This window comes from Panthera uncia, chromosome A2, assembly GCF_023721935.1.
Source record: "Panthera uncia isolate 11264 chromosome A2, Puncia_PCG_1.0, whole genome shotgun sequence".
NCBI classification, from domain to species: Eukaryota; Metazoa; Chordata; class Mammalia; order Carnivora; family Felidae; genus Panthera; species Panthera uncia.
Genome location: NC_064816.1, coordinates 25121156 through 25138173, shown reverse-complemented (window position 1 = coordinate 25138173; position 17018 = coordinate 25121156). Strand labels below are relative to the sequence as shown.

The following is a 17018-nucleotide window of genomic DNA, read 5'->3' as shown; positions in this document are numbered from 1 at the left end:
ATTCTCTCTCTCCCTCTCTCTCTCTCTGCCCCTCCCTTGCTCCTGTGCATGTGAGTTGCATGTGCTCTCTCTCACTCTCAAAATAAAATAAAATAATTTAAAATTCCCTAGGCCATTCTAACATGCAGCCAGGATGGAGAAACACTGCTAGAAGACATTTCATTTGATTCCGTCTTCTCCCTAATCCTTTGAATCTGGCAGGGTTAAACGACAGTGAACCAGAAAGTGAAAATGAGGCTAAGGGGATTTAAGTATCATCCTAATTCTTTTTTTTTTTTTTTAATAAATTTTTTTTTTTTAACGTTTATTTATTTTTGGGACAGAGAGAGACAGAGCATGAACGGGGGAGGGGCAGAAAGAGAGGGAGACACAGAATCGGAAACAGGCTCCAGGCTCTGAGCCATCAGCCCAGAGCCCGACGCGGGGCTCGAACTCACGGACCGCGAGATCGTGACCCGAGCTGAAGTCGGACGCTTAACCGACTGAGCCACCCAGGCGCCCCAAGTATCATCCTAATTCTTGACAATGAAATATCCTCGGCACATTCCATTTCTTGGTCCCCAAGTGACTTGCCAGAAAGAATGGAACTTAACCCTGTTCGCCCATGGTCTTTTTGATATAAACAGCGCCATCCTGCAAAACTTTCTGGAAAGATGGAAATGTTCTCCATCTGCTCTACCTAATACAGTCACTATTGAGCACTTGAAATATGGCTAGTGTGACTTAAGAGAATTTTTAAATTTATTTAATTTGAAGTTGATAGCCACCATGTTGACAGTATAAAAAGTATTTATGTCCCTACAGGGTCACAGAGATAAAGTCCTATAGCCCGCTAAATGCCACAGAACCATGAAAACTTACAAAAATGTATGCCTTAAAATATCTAAGTGCAACAGTCTTGAAATTATCAAAGGCAATCCTAACTTATGCCAATAATCAAATTAGGAGAAATTTTAACGATTTTTTTTTCAACCCGCTGAGCCGGTTTTCCAGCATATTCCAAACACTTAGCTTTGAGGGAGACATTCCTGGTCCTTTTCTTTTGAACACTCATCACTGTAAAAATTGACCTAGTCACCAAAACAATCAGGCATTGGTAAAGAATATGACTGGTAGGGAAGCGGATTTCTACTCTGAGCTGCTTACTAGGAAAAAACACTCACTGTTATTTTCCTTCTCTCCCTAATCCAAAGCAAATCTTTGATTCAAACCTTTTGCCCCAAAGATAAGTCTGAACCAACACATAGTGCAAACCCATGTAACCTCTAAGAACGAGTGTTTTATCTTCCTATCAGTAGTTTCACAATTACTTACAATTGCATGAACTGTATTCACACGTTTACTCTAGATATGTGCAGGCTCACAGAACTCAAAGCTCAGATTTTTAAAGCTAAAAAACAGAAAAGGCCATTCTTTTTACCAAAGCAATGGACGGTGTAGTGTCGAAGAAAGCTTCAGAGGCCTTTCTGACCACACACACAAGATGCTTATCTCAGGGTGCCTGTCTGGCTCAGTCGGTGGGGCATGTGACTCTTGATCCTGGGGTTGTGGGTTCACGCCCCCTTTGGGTGTAGAGATGATTTAAAAATTAAAATCTTAAAAAAAAAAATGCTTACCTCTTCTTGGTTGGGACTCCTCTGGCCCACCTCTAAGCAGAGTCAATATGAGCCAGTCAGTAACGATTGAATACATTTCCAGTAATTCAAAGTGGTAGCCAACACTGTCTCACTCTCCATAATAGCTGGTGCTTACTGAGTGCTTACCACATGCTGGACCTTGTGCTTTATCTAAATCTTACCATTGCCTTCTGAAACAGGTGCCATTACCAGAAGCTAAGACTCAGAGAGGTTAGATAATAGGCCCATGGCCACACAGGTAGCAGTGGTAGCAGTGGGATTTGGACCCAAGTTTCTCTGGGGGGAATCCTCTGGGTCATGAACAAAAACAAACCTGTAATTATAATGTTAGGTACCATGCTGAGCCATTCTCCCTGTGATCAGGCTGTAGCTCAATGAAGGGAGTTTGGTGTTGCAGGGTTCAGAAATTCTGAGTCTATCCTTACTTTGGAAACCATGTCATAACTCTCCCCCCCCCTCCCCCGGATCTCTCTTTCTCTCTCTCTCTCCCCTTTTGTCCTGGGGCTTCACCAGGCAGATGGGAAAAAGGGTCTTGAGGAACGCTTCTGATCCCGCCAGCATAGCTGCCCCAGAGAGCATAGGCAGACACATGCAGACAGAACTTTCCAAATGCCATCATGAAGGTGGAAGGCAGCAGGATCCCAGTTATAAGATCCCAGGGGAGAAAGGAATCACTTTCAGTTGCGGCCAGGGGAGGAATCAGAGGTGTGTTCCTGGAGGGGACCAGTGAGCTGGAGCTAAGGTAAGATTTAGACTTCAGAGATTCCAGGGAGGGCATTCCCAGAGGAGGGAACAGCCTAAGCAAAGGCAGCAGGTCACCTGCCTGGATTATAGCACAGGAGGCAGGGGGTGGGGGAGGGGGGAATCAGGATACAAAGAGGGAACAGAATCTCCAGGGGCCTAGGCTGATGGGCTGGGGCAGTACTGGGAACCCAGGAAGTGAGGACTGACCATCCCAGGACATGTTTAGCATCCCAGCCCTGGTACTTCTTAGCTGTATGGCCTCCAGCACGTCCCTTCTCTTTGGGCATCAGTCTCCTTGAGGAGGACACCCAGGACCCCTCGTTGGTCTGAGAAAATATTTTTAGAAAAATAAATTGGCGCTAAGAACATAGATTATTAATTTCTCTTATTTCTGACTTCCTATGTTATAAAAATGTTGATAAGAATTTATTAGTTACGGTTGGGTAAAAATAAGTCTAGTGGTTCAGAATGGGGGCTTTGAGGTCAGATCCACTGTGCCCTGGGAAGGGGGCACATTCTTCCTCTGAGAAATGGGCATAACATTGGTACCTACCTCTGGGAGCTGTTGGGAGAAGTAAGGCAGGTAATCCTCTAAAGGTGTTTAGCACATGATCTGGCAGCCAGTACTTATTCCACGTCAGCTATTATTTATAATAACTTAACTCCCAGCCAGGTAGAGCCAGCCATTAGGGTTTTCTGAACAGGTGAGAGGTGAGGCAAATGCTGGTCTCCAGTCCAAGCTGAAACCTGTTCTTAATCAACCAAACCTCGGAGCACAAAAAGGGCTCAAGGTACATATCCCTGGATGCACAGCCTCTAGACCCTCTGGCACCCTCTTCCTCTCTCCCTATCTCTCTTGTCAACTTGGCCTCCTCCACTCATCTGCATGTGCTCTGCCCTGCAGCCAGCGTTACACAATCCGAATTTCCAAGGCTGCCAAGAAGCCAGTGAAAGTGTAGGCGGGGGATGCTGGGGGTTGCCGGGCGGCACCGGGCTGTTGGGATGGTTGTACCAGCATCTTGACTCAAGGGTTGCTGGGAGGAGAGGGCATGAGGCCAGGGTAACTGGGGTGGGCTGAGGAAAAGTGAGCTGAAAAGCTGCTGGGGGTAGGTATTGGCTGGGGGAGAGAGGTCCCCAGGGGCGCAGATATCTGGGGACCGGACGGGGGTTGGCGCCATTAGCTGGGAGGTCGAGCTGCAGCCTTTCCTCGGGAAGTGAGAGGAACGAGGGTGCAGGAGCCTCCAAACCATCCAGCCACCCGGAGGGACGCAGAAGGACTGGTGCCGGAGCCAGCGGTGGGAGGCGGAACAGAAAAAGGGTGCAGGTCCCCGACCCAGCCTCACCTCGTCCCTGGGCTTAGGGCAGCAGGCAGCCTGGGAAGTGGGGGCATCTGGGATTCGGGGAATGTCAAACCTATCCAGGCACTGGAGGGGAGCGTGCAGGGGCTAATGCCGGAGCGAGGGAACGGAGTAGAAACAGAGGTGCAGGTTCCCGACCCATTTCGCCCCGTGCGCCGCTTGCGGGGCGGCCTGGCAGCCTTGCAACGAAAAGTGGAGGGCAGGTCACAGGGCCGGGGCGGGCGGGGGGGGGGGGGGAGCCCCCGGATACCCTCGCTTTCAGGTGCGCACCCCCCGCCCGGCCCGCCGGCGCTCACCTGACCTGACCTCAGGCGCACGGATAGTGCCGCGGGATCCAGAGGCCAGTCCTCGTCCCCCAGCCGCGCTCGCGTCCGGCAGCTGCGCTCGTGCCCGCGTCGCTCGGTTCCCCGCGCCCGGCTCAGCCGGACGCCTTAAAGGCGCGCCGCGCCGGCCTGAGTCAGCCGACGGAAAAGCCGGCTCCGCCTTCGTCGCCCCTGGCGCAGCTCCGCGGCCGCAGCGTCCGGTCTACTCTAAGCTCCTCTGCGCCCCAGCTCAGAGCGTTAAACCCGGAGGGGCGAGTTAGTGGCTTCCACAACCCGACCTTGGCAACCTGTCTCCAAGCACTTAAGAGCCCAGGCCCCAGTGCCAGCGGCTATTGCTCTCCGCGCTCAGCGCTAAGTGCCGAGGGCAGAACCCGGCCGCCCCGCCCCGCCCCTAAACAGCTCACTTAGGGCAAAGGCTGCGGACTGGGACCCAAGGAGCCACAGTTCCACAAGGCACCGCCAGAGTTCGTCGAGGCGTTGTTTCATTTACTGAGCAGCTACTATGTGCCTAGTGCTACTGGGCACGTGGCTCCAAAGTGATTCTGGCTGGATCTCTGCCCCCCAAAGGCTCAGAAAGATAGGCACAGGCTCACAGGCAAGCCAAGCAACACTGCCTTACACATGTCGTCTCATTTAATACTGTAAGGTACGCGTTGTGATTGGCTTCCTTTCTCAGAAGAAAGGTGAGCCGCTTGCCCATGGGTTCAGCCTATAAAGGACAGGATTGGGAATTCAAACCCTGCACCTGGTTCCAAAGCTGGGGGTGGCGGGGGAGAGGGTGGGACACAAAATAGTAACCTTGGAAAGGCTTTCATCTACTGCTGGTTGAATCCCCACTATGGTCATTTCTTCTTTTTAAGGACAGTTAAACCTAATTAGGCAAATAAAAAATTAGGAGGGGAGCATAAAAGTTATCACCCATTAAATTCAAATGGTGTTGTTTGACTAGCTTATCTACCACAAAGCCTGGATTTTTGAGCATCTGGCCTCAGTTTACCACTGCACCCTCATCTAGTATTCTGAGGGTGCCCAAGCTGAATTCTACCACTTTGGCCTTTGAATGGGCTGTTCCCTCCACCAAGAACTCTTCTTTTTCTTCTTGGCCTGACTACTTCCTCTTGACTGTGCCTCAATTTATTTATTTTTTCTATGCCTCCATTTAGATGTCACTTCCTCCAGCAGGCCCACACTGCACTAGGGACTTCTTCCATCAGAGTGTTTATTCATTCATATAATAAAATCTTACTGAGCACTTACTATGTGCTGAGCAGTGTGTGAGGGGTGGGGGTGAGGAGTGGTATCTTCTGCTGCCCTGAATGAAGGCTTCCTTGTCTGCCTCTTGCTCCAGACCTAGGTGGGACCAGTGCCCAGCAGGACTCTCTTGGTATTTAACTCCACCACAAAGGCAGCCTCCCTCCTGCCAAACCCTCCAGACTGGCAGAACCTGGTTGAGTTGGGCAGGTCCTGGTTTTTAAGAATGGGTCATGGACAAAAAGCTTCAGAGATGTGGCAAAGGAACATCTCTGAGGCCACTGGTAACTACCTCGTAAAATCTGCCTCTGTTAGGGCTGCTGGAATCCATCCAGAGTTAGGGACAATCTCCCTGGCTTGGGCTGAAGCATCTTCCTCTAAGACATTGGCCATCTCATCATTCAGATTTCAAGAGTTACATTCGACATGCTTCATGGAATTGTTCTCAGAGCTTCAGGGATAGTGTACTCATCAAAGAGTAAGTTGCTCAGGATTCTCATGGATCATGATTAACCAAATATGGTGATTTGGGAGACCTATCTGAAGAAATTAATCAGAAGACAACAGAGTGATATGACATGAAAAATATGAAAACAAGATATTACAAAATATGCAGAATAGACTGAGCAGATCTAAAATCCATTTAAGCAGCATCAAAGGAGGAGAGGCCAGGGGCGCCTGGGTGGCTCAGTCGGTTAAGCGGCCGACTTCGGCTCAGGTCATGATCTCACGGTCCGTGAGTTCGAGCCCCACGTCAGGCTCTGTGCTGACCACTCAGAGCCTGGAGCCTGTTTCAGATTCTGTGTCTCCCTCTCTCTGACCCTCCCCCATTCATGCTCTGTCTCTCTCTGTCTCAAAAATAAATAAATGTTTACAAAAATTCAAAAAAGGAGGAGAGGCCATATTTGAGGTGGTAAAGGGTAAGAATTTCTAGAGCAGAAAAAAGACATGAATCCCCAGTTTTAGGAAGCATAACACATCCTAAGCAAGATAAATAATAGGAAATCCACACCAAGAGACATTGTAGTGAAACTGCAGGATACTAAAAACAAAGAAGGGGTGCCTGGCTGTCTCAGTGGGTGGAACATGCGACTCTTGGTCTCAGGGTTGTGAATTCGAGCCCAATGATGGGTGTAGAGATTACTTAAAAATAAAATCTTTTTAAAAATAATTTATTCATCCATTTTTAGAGAGAGAGAGAGAGAGAGCACACATGTGTGTACATGCGAGCAGAGTAAGGGCAGAGAGAGAGGAGAGAGAATCCTAAGCGGGCTCCACACTGTCAATCTGCACTGTCAGCACAGAGTCCCACATGAGGCTCAAACCCACAAACCTGAGATCATGACCTAAGCCGAAATTAAGAGTTGGTTAAGCATCCAGGCTCTTGATTTTGGGTCAGGTCATGAGACCAAGCCCTGTGTTGGGCTCCATGCTGAGCATGGAACCTGCTTGGGATTCTCCTCTCCCTTTCTCTCTGCCCTTCCCCAACTTGCCTGCTCTCTCTCTCTTAAAATAAATAAAAATCTTTAAAAAATAAAAATAAATAAAAATAAAAACAAAGAACTTAAAAGCAGCTAGAGATAAAAAAGACAGATTATTCCCCAGAAAAGGAATTAGATTTCCTGCAGATTACTGAATGGCAACATAGGAAACTCAAAGGCATTGAATAATATCTCCAAAGACCTGAGAATTGGATCCTTAGCCTTTCAGGAATAAGGGTTAAATACAAATAAAGTGAATTTACAACTGGAAGACTTGACAAACTGAACTTCTAAGATATACCTCAGAAAGAAGAAAAAAAAGACCCAATTAAGAACTGAAATGAAAGAAGGCATACTGAGTGAGGAAATTGGTAAATAGAGTGAATCTAAACAAAATTGTCAGTACAAAACAATAATGATGACATAATGCATAATCCATAAGTTTATTTTTAATTTTTAATTTTTTTATTTTTTTAGAGAGAGAAAGAGCAGAGGAGTGGGGCAGAGGGAAAGAGAGAGAATCCCAAACAGGCACAACACTCAGTGCAGAAATTAAGAGTCGGACACTCAACCAACTGAGCCACCCAGGCGCCCCCATAATCTGTACGTTTACACAAGGTCAGAACTAAAATAAGAGGCAACAATAAATTAGGAATGAGGTGGTAAAAAAAAAAATAGTGTTCCAGTGCTTTTGCATTGGTGTGGGAAGGGAATTAAGATAGTAATTTTGGCTTTATTAATTATGTGTGGTACATTGTCAATGGTATTCACTAAAGTAATATAAATAACATGTATAACTTTCAAACTGGGGGGGGGGGATTACATAAGCCAATAAACAAATGCCAACCAACCCAAAGAATTGTAGAAAAAGTAACATTCCTCCCCCCAAAAAAGATAATTTTTAAAAAGTCCAGATTTACTAATAATCATAGCAAATTAACTAAACTCATCAGTTAAAAGTCAGAAATTGTCAACTTGGATGTTACAAAAATCCAAGAGGTGCTGTTTCAAGAGGCACTCCAAAAAATATAGGAATTTGGGAAGGTTAAAAGTAAACGTGTGGAAAATGATACACCTCACAAACAGTATCCAAAAGAAACACCACCACTGTGTTATGGTGACTGACTAACAAAAATCATTAAGGATGGAAAGTGACACTACATAGTGATAACAAGTTCAATTCACCAGCAAATTCTATCAGTTGTCAACTATAGAAAACATGAATCTTATTAGAGAAATTGATGAAATATTTAGTCAAAGGAAAAACTAAAGCCTGATGATTCTAGAAGTGAGTCTAAACTTTCAAGACATATATCATATTACTCTCTCATAAGCCCTTCTAGAAAATAGAAAATGAGAGAACACATCCCAATTCACCCTATTATACCAGTCTAAATTCCATGCCAAACAAGATCAGACCAATATTACTCCTAAATCCCTCAAAAACATAGAAGTAAAAATCCTAAATAAAATATTAGTAAATTGAGTCCAGCAATACATAAAAAGGATGATGTATCATTACCAAGACAGGTTTATTCTAGGAATGTCAGGATAGTTTAACATTAGGAAATCTATTCCTATAGTTAACCACATCAATATATTAAAAGGGAACCATAAGATCATCCCAATGTTTGCAAAATTTTAAAATTCAACAGTCTTTCTTGGTAATAACTGATAGGAAACTAGGAAGAGAACTTCCTTGATCAGGTTAAAAGGCGGCCACCAAAATTAAAAACCTACAACAATTATCATTTTCAATAATGAAAAGTTAGAAATGCTTCCTTCAAAATCAGAAATGATTCTAATCAAAATCTCAACAGGGCTTTTCAATAATTAATTAGGAACGAGGTGGTAAAAAAAAAAATTATGAGTTGGTAAAAAAGAAAATTATGAGCTGATTCTAAGATTCATATGGAAGAGCAAAGGTCCAAGAAAAGTAAAAATATTTGCAATGAAGAAGAAAAATTAGATATCAAGACTTGTTATAAAAGTATAGTTATTAGGACAGTGTGTATTCATGTAGGGATAGATAAAAACACTAATGAAACAGTATAAAAATCACAGAAAAAGAAGCACCTTGGTGTCTCAGTTGGTTAAGCATCCGACTCTTGATCTCAGCTAAGGTCTTGATCTCACAGCCCGGAATTGGACTCCATGCTGGGCATGAAGCCTACTCAAAAAAAAAAGAAAAAAAAAATCACAGAAACAGATCCACATACATAAGGAAACTTGACTTATGAGGGAGGTGACATTTCAGATCACTGGCAAAAGGAGGGACAATTCGGTAGAAATGCTAGGACAATTGATTATTCATATAGAAAAACATGGAATTTAACAACCCACCCCTCTCCAAATTAATTCAAGATAAATTAAAGACTTTAATATAAGAAGCAAAACTAAACTTTTAGAAGGACAACATAGGAGAATACCTTCAGGGTCTTGCCAACACTTGGAACCATCAGACTGACTGCTTCTAATCTAGTAGGTCTGAAGGGGTATCTCATTGTGATCTTAATCTTTACACGTATCATTAATGGGCTTGAGCAATTACTCATATATTTGTTTGCCATTGTGTTTCCGTGTCTGTGAAATATCTGTTTGTGTCATTTCCCCATCTTTCTAATTGTCTGTGTCTTAATGGTTTGTAGTTATATGTGCTGCAAAGCCCAGTTTGTGGCTTATCTTTTCACTTTCTTTAGTGCTTTTGGACAAACATTAATTTTGTCAAACTATCCTTTGTGTTTAGTGCTTTTTATGTCCTGTTTAAGAAATCCTTTCCTACCTCACCTAAACCACACTGACTGAGGTTAGGGGAGATAGCAGTACCCCAAGGACACTGGGGATACAGGTACCAAATTGGGACTGATGGCTGGGCTAGCCAGGTAGCAGGTGAGCAAACACGAGCTCCAAGTGTCTGAGTCACTGGAACAACTCTCAGGTGAAGACGGTGGATCCGGGTCCAGCTCTGCCACTTACTAGCTATCTGTCTGTGTAAACCTGAGTTTCGCCATCTATACGTAGGAGGTGATGACGAACAATTGATGATGGTACCAACCTCACAGGGCTGCAGACAAGATCAAGCTGAATAGTGTGTTTACAGGTTAGCACCAGACCTGGCACAGAGGACGTGTGCATAATATCAGCCATCAGCAGTGTGGTTCATACACCAAGCATTTACTGGGCTCGCCCAGTTCTGAGAGGGGCTTAGAAACCATCTTTGAATAGTCAAGGATCAGTTGGGGAACAGAGATTATGAAGCCTCCAGCGTGAACCGAGAATCAATGGCTGAAGGCTACTAACGTGTGTGTGTGTGTGTGTGTTTAGCACATAGTTCTTCTTGCTAAGAAAACACATATTTCTTAAGGTCCTCACAGGTTTCATTTCAGCATCCACATCACTCATGACACTGTCCTGAGACCTGTCCCTCTTAGCTGTCCCTGGTGTCTCTCCTGGGACCCTTAAGCATCCCACCAGGTAGCCACTTAGATATAAACATCTTAATGACACTTTCAAAGACGTATGTTACATTATGCCATCTAAATCACGATGCCCTCTAATCTAATTTATCAAAAGGATAATGCTTCTTCATTTGTTTTTATCTTGTCTCCTTTCTGAGCTGTGAGGTCATGCAGGGAGCTGGATCACACATCCATGTGGATGGATTATAGTTTGGTCACCCTTCAGGCAGTGGTTCCTGATGCCCCAGTTGGGGTTGTAGGGACTGGAGGTACTGGGTACCCAATGGGACTGGAGCAGGAGGTACCAAGTTTGGTCATCTCTTCCCAGTGGCACACAAGTGGCTAGAAACAGGCCAAAGAGCCAGAGGTGGAAAGGACAATGGGAGGAAGTAGAGAGGTGTGGGGCAGACAAAGCAAAGGGGAGAACACAGCTGTGGGGAATAGACTGTCATCTGCTCCTTTGTGTCAGTTCTCAAGTGGATTGTTCTCATTTAAAAACATAGGATGAGCAGATGTTAATTAACAGGTAGTGAACACTTCTTCATTCCCTACCCTGTCCTGGGCATTGTGCTTTTCATGCACTATCCCATTTGTTTTCATCTTTACAACAGTGTGCAGTGTGGATATTATGACTTCCACCATTTAACAGACAAGGAAACTGGGCTCAAGGTTAGGTAACTTGCCCAAGCTTGTGTAGCCAGCAAGTGATGCAGTAGAGACAGACCTGTCTCCAAATCTGTGCTCTTAACCACAGTACTCAATGAATACCTTCTACACTTGCACATGACTCACATTTTGCAGGCTGCCGTGGAGACTCCACCAAAGTCTTGAATGATAGAATGGGCGTTGGTGGAAGCTCAGGAAATTGTTACTGAGGGTCTTTTTCTTAAGAAATCCACCACATTTGAGTGATGGCAGCTCTCCGCTGCTATGGCTACATGTAAACGCAGCTTGGCTGGATCTGATTGGGTCTCCATGGAAACATGACTTCCACTGACTACTGCTGCCAGAGGAGTCTCCCTCCAGTCTCTGAGAATTCATCTCAAACATCGTTCGAGACTTCATCTGCACCACATTTATACATGAGACCACTGAGGCAGTGCAGAGTGATGGCCGGGAACACAGGATTTGCTCTCTGACAGGCCTGACTCTTCATTTACCAAGTATACACTTCTGACAAGTTGCTTCCTTTCTTTGGGTCCCAGTTTACACCTCTATAAAATAGGGGTAATATAGTGCTTACTTCGTAAATTTATTCTAACCATTACTAAATTCTTTCTTTAAAATTGTTTTTAAATGTTTATTTTTGAGAGAGAGACAGAGACAGAGAGAGACAGAGAGAGCAGGGGAGGGGCAGAGAGAGAGAAGGAGACACAGAATCCGAAGCAGGCTCCAGGCTCTGAGCTGTCAGCACAGAGCCCGACGCGGGGCTCGAACTCACGGACTGCAAGATCATGACCTGAGCCGAAGTTGGACACTCAACCGACTGAGCCACCCAACTGAGCCACCCAGGCACCCTAACCGTTACTAAATTCTTAAACAAAATAAATGTTGACTATTGTTATTACTCTCCCACTTGCTCATTCTCTTCCTGCTGCCCTTGTTCCCAGCTAAACTAGGGTAACCAATTCATCCCAGTTTGCTCAGGACTTTCTCTGTGTTTGCACCAAAAGCCCCCCTCAGTTTTGGGCGAACTGGGAGGGTTGGTCACCCTTCCTGACTCTGCAGTCAGAGAGGTCATAATGGTCCAGAGAAAATGGTGGCCAATGGGGCTCAAAGAGGTTCGAGTCCAAGATTTACATTGGTAATTCATATTCATAATTGTTTTTTGGCCACTGGATACACAATGAAGACTCAGAGGCACAGAAACCAAAGGCAAGTCCAATTATCTAATTTTGAGTCCCCAAGATCAAGAGCTGCCTTATTCATCTCTGTATCTCCCTCCACATTTAGTAGGCTAACTGTTAAATGAGTGAATAACAAATCCCCTAAAACACCCATGATGCAAAATGATCCCCGGTTCCAGGCTGGGACTTGTGGCAACAAATCTCCAGGGCTGAATTCTTAAGGTCACGTCTTAGGAATGACACTGGCCTGCACGTAAATCTGGTTCTTGGCTGACTTCGGAGCAGGCTCTGCCTGTAGAGGAGAAATGTCATCCTACAGTAGGATTCCTGCATCAAGAATCATTTATGAGTCACTGGTTGAAGATTGACACCACCTGGGTGGCTCAGTCAGTTAAGCGCTCAGCTTATGATCTTGTGGTTTGTGAGTTCGAGCCTCATATCAGGCTCTGTGCTGACAGCTCAGAGCTTGGAACCTGTTTTGGATTTTGTGTCTCCCTCTCTCTCTGCCCCTCCCCTGCCCACACTCTGTCTCTGCCAAAAATAAATAAACATTTAAAAAACTTTTTTAAAAGATTGACACCTGCTCATAGCTGCACTCCTCGCCCTGTCTTTGGGACTGATGTAATTTTCAGTGGATTTGTAAATAATTGTCCAATGGGCGATGACTCAGGAGGGATATCTGCCCCTGGAGAACACCACACCCCCTACTGAGGTCCCCTACTCACAGCATGGGGTATCTCCCAAGTTCTCATGCTCCTTATGTGTGGGGTAAGCGGGGGAGTTCAGAATATGGGGGAGAAAACGTCCCAGCTTGCTGGGAGTCTAGGGGGTGGGACATGGATTGTTCTCAGTGTTCTGAGCTGGAATACTGGCAGGGCCTTGTCAGTGCTACATACCAGAGAAGAAATGGTATAGGGGACCAACTAAGTGCTCATACTCTGGTGTCAAACAGTCCCAGCTTGGTAGCTCCGAGAGCTGGTGCAAGCGACACCCTCTCTGAGGCTAGTTTCCTCATGTGTAAAATGAAGATAATAGTAGTACTTGGGTGGTAGTGAGACTTAATGGACCTTGTACATGAAAAGAAGATGGACAATATGGGGCCTAATAAAGCTCAACACCTGTACTGTTATTATAATTTTATTGTGATCCAACATAAGCACCCGGTACAAGGAGAGAATAGTGCCCAAATCAACAAACACAGAGAGGCGTGTCAAACAGCAAGCACTCAATAAATGTTAGCGACTGTTATTAAGAGCTTTTAAATCACAATCTACTTCCTGTGTCTGAGTCACCTGACTTCCCTGTGACTACCAGGAGATGCTTATTTAAGAACTTCTGTGAAACACCTAAGCAGTATTCCCACTCAGAATGCATCACCTGAATCTAATCATGAGGAAGCCTCAGACAAACCCAAACTTAGGGAAAGCCAACAAAATAGCTAGCCTGCACACCTCAAAAATGCCAAGAATATAAAAGACAAAGGCTTAGGAATTTTACAGGTCAGATTAGAGGGGGTCAAGGACATAGGACTGCTAAGTACAATGCATAGGCGTGGATTGGATCCTGCACTAGAAAGAAAAAATTGCTATAAAGGACATTATTAGAGTAATTGGTAAAATTTGAACAAGGTCTGTAGATTAGGTAATAATATTGTATTGTTGCTAAACCTTCTGGTTTTGATGTGTTAATTGCCTTGCAGTTATATAAACGAATTACTTGTCCTTAAGAAATCACTTGAAAGTATTTAAGGATAAAGGATCCTAATGTCTCTAACTTACTCTTGAACGGTTGAGGGAAAAAAAAATCTGTATGTATAAAAACTAATGAAAAATTTCATTAGTAATGAAATTTGCATTTCATTACTAATGAAATAATGAAAAACTAATGAAAAAATGTTCATCGGTGAACCTGGATGAAGGGGATACATGAGTTTTCAAGCTATTTTTGCAACTTTTATGCATATTTGAAATTATTTATAAATAAAAATTAAAGCATAATTAACTAAAATGAAAAAAACTTGGCACCAAACCCTTAGAAGAAGAAGAAATTGTGCAGTTAGGCAAGCAGCCAGCTCCCTGCTCAAGACCCACCAGTCAGCAGCTGTGAGAAGCCTTCCACCTCTTGGTCCTGTTTCCTCACTCCCCTCTCATGGTCAGCCTGGAAGGGCCAATTTTACACTAACAGGTAGCTTTAGAATCGGCCACAGAAGCAGGGAAAAGTCCTTGGGCTTGTTCGTGCGTGTGGCAAGGAAAGGCAATGGATCCAGCGCAGTGCAGTGGCCAGGGGGAAGCGTTGGGGTGATGGGGCTCCAATGGCATCGTGTGGCCTGCCCGCAGCCTTAGGTGTCTCAAAACAGCAGGATGAAAAGCGCTGAGGTACCAGAAGAGACTGTTCTAGCAGTGAGATGCTGCTCTAAGGAGGAAAGATGAACGTGGCTCCCCAGGAGAGGAGCAGTGCTCGCTATCAGCCAGAAGAGGGCGCTGTCTTCTCCCGTGTCATTCTCTGAATTAACAGGCATTGCGCTCTGAGTGTGCCCACAGTGTTTTTCAGATCTGCAGATCGCAGGAGCAGGACTAGGATGAGGTGAATGAGGCGGGATCATGAAAGTGAGGGTTGGATTCCGTCTTCATTTAATATTTGATACTTTGTTCATAGTGGATGCTCTGCGTTAGTTTTGCTTACTCAAGATTAATTAATTAGTGAAAATATTGCAATAAAATATGATTTATCTTGATTACTGAGTTGTCTGTCACCCCCTTAAATGCCTGAGACCAGGGCATCATTCTCCTCCTTCTGGTCCCACCCTGGGAGATAGAACCCATTAATTGCAAATACCACTGGCTCAGAGTTTGCAATTGTTCAGATGATGTCTGGAGTTAATGGGCCTTTTTGTACCATAAAGAAAGGGTGCCTAAGGGAATTAATCCCGAACACCTGAATTCCTCCTTTTATGTCGCTTCACAGTCACTTTACAGGCTGGGGCCTGACTTCATTATCTCTAAACCTCAACATTCTCATCTGTAAAATGGGGATAACAGTCCCTTCTTTGTACAGTTTATTCTAAAGGCAGAGTATCACCCCAGCTGAGTACTTCCTAAGGGCCAGACACTGCTGAGTCTGGCCTTTATTTATAAACTCACAAGATGGTCACAGCTTTACAATGTAAGAGCTATTATATCCCCATTTTTTACTATTTTTTTGTTTTCAACTTATTTTTGAGAGAAAGATCGTGAGAGAGGGAGGGGCAAAGAGAGAGGGGGACAGAGGAGCCAATTGAAGCAGACTCTGCACTCACAGCAGGGTATGAACCCATGAACCGTGGGATCATGACCTGAGCCGAAGTCGGACATTTACACTGCTCCCAGCTCTGCTCCAGAGATCTGCTCCAGCTATACGAGAACTTAGTACTCAGTGCTTCCTGAAAGGCAGACGCTATGCGCAGGTGGCTGCTGTATTTCTTTTGTCTCGGTGGTCTGGGGCTTCCCTTGGTTATCCAGGGACCTGAGTTCCCCTGGATCAGTGTCCTCACAAGCTGGTCGAGAAGCTGGGCTCTGGAGTCAATCAGAGCACCATATCATTCATTCAACAATGATTTACTGAGCACCTGCTACATGCCAGTCCTGTCCTGGGCAGTGCAGACACACGTAGGTGTCCTTGTCCCTGCAGAGGTGTGTAGGGGGAGACAGACAACACACAGCCCATAGATAACCATACATTATGATACATGCCATGAAGCAAAAGACACAGGCCCCATGGAAGAGAATAAAAGGGAAGACATTGATGGGCTGGGGGGCTCTGGCAAGGTTTCTCTGACAGAGTGGCATTTAAGCTGAGACCTGGAGCGGGGAGGAAGGAAGGGCAGCATGGGTGGAGCGAACAGCTGTGCAAAGGCTCTGAGGTGGGAACTGAAAGCCTCTAGGTGTGAAGGGAGGCCAGGGGAGGAAGAAGGGAAAAGAACAGTGTTACTTTGAAGAGGTAGAGGTAAGTAGAGGCCACAAGAATCAGCTTGGTCTTTAGGTCAAATAAAGGGCCTTTGAAGGGTTCTAATCAGAGCAGTGACTGAGCCCTGAGCCCTGTTCTTCGGAAAGTAAAGGACTTGTTTGAGGTCCAGGAACAGCCTTGTGTGGAAGAACCTGTGTGAGGTCAAAACCCAGAGCCTGCTTCATCATTTGTAAATCATCATACAAAGGTGAGGTGAGGTGTGTAACGATTAAGCAAATTTAAATAAGGCGCCTCCCCTCACAGTTGGAGTGAGGGAAGCTGACTGTGAAATGTGATAACCGGAGCAATTTGCATGCACTACAAGACTATTGCTAGGGCTCATTTATTACTAGATAAAGAGTGACATTAGTCACTGGAAACACCTGTTTGGGTCATGCGGCTTATCCCCCCCGCCAGGAGTGGGGACTTTCCCACAAGCCCCTTGTTTTTTTTTTGCTACTTTTGTTACTTTCTGTTACTCAGCCTGTACACGTTCACTCTTCCTGAAGTCTCCACCTTGCCTTCCATCTTTTTCCCAGTGTTATTGCCCCACACTGACTCCTGTCCCATCAGGGTCCATGGTGGATGGCTGTGGCTCCCAGTGATGTTTGGGACCATGTGTCTGACCTCCTGATCCTCATTTCTACCCATTCATATGACATGCATGGGACCCTTCAGTAGGGGCTTATTAACAAAGATGAGGGTGTAAGGCTTTGAGGGGACCTGATTGTCCCTGCCACATTAGGACGGTATTTCCCAAGGCAGACGTTGTTCGAGATATTGAAAGGAATTATATGAAGAAAAAGTTTCTGTGGACAATAAAGTCAGGACGCCCTGTTTCAGCACAGTGAAGCAGCTTTCCTTATTGCAGAACTTTTCAGAACATTTAAGATGCTAATGTGCGTTATAAATCTCCAAGAAGAAGTAATATATATTTG

At 45.1% G+C, this 17018-nt stretch overlaps 1 protein-coding gene across 3 annotated transcripts in view; it reads right to left on the bottom strand.

Moving 5' to 3' along the window:
* Positions 1-12920, bottom strand: part of ABHD6 (abhydrolase domain containing 6, acylglycerol lipase) — a 64217-nt gene extending 51297 nt beyond the window's left edge. The window contains exons 1-2 of one of the 3 annotated variants that reach the window (XM_049640809.1): positions 12825-12920; positions 12287-12391 (exon numbers count right to left, since the gene is read on the bottom strand). The gene's annotated coding sequence lies outside the window, so the exon portion shown is untranslated. Of the gene's footprint in view, positions 1-4035; positions 4405-12286; positions 12392-12824 lie in introns of those variants that run through there. The other 2 variants (XM_049640808.1, XM_049640810.1) reach the window with 2 other exon arrangements.
* Between the last annotated feature and the right edge of the window lie 4098 nt (positions 12921-17018).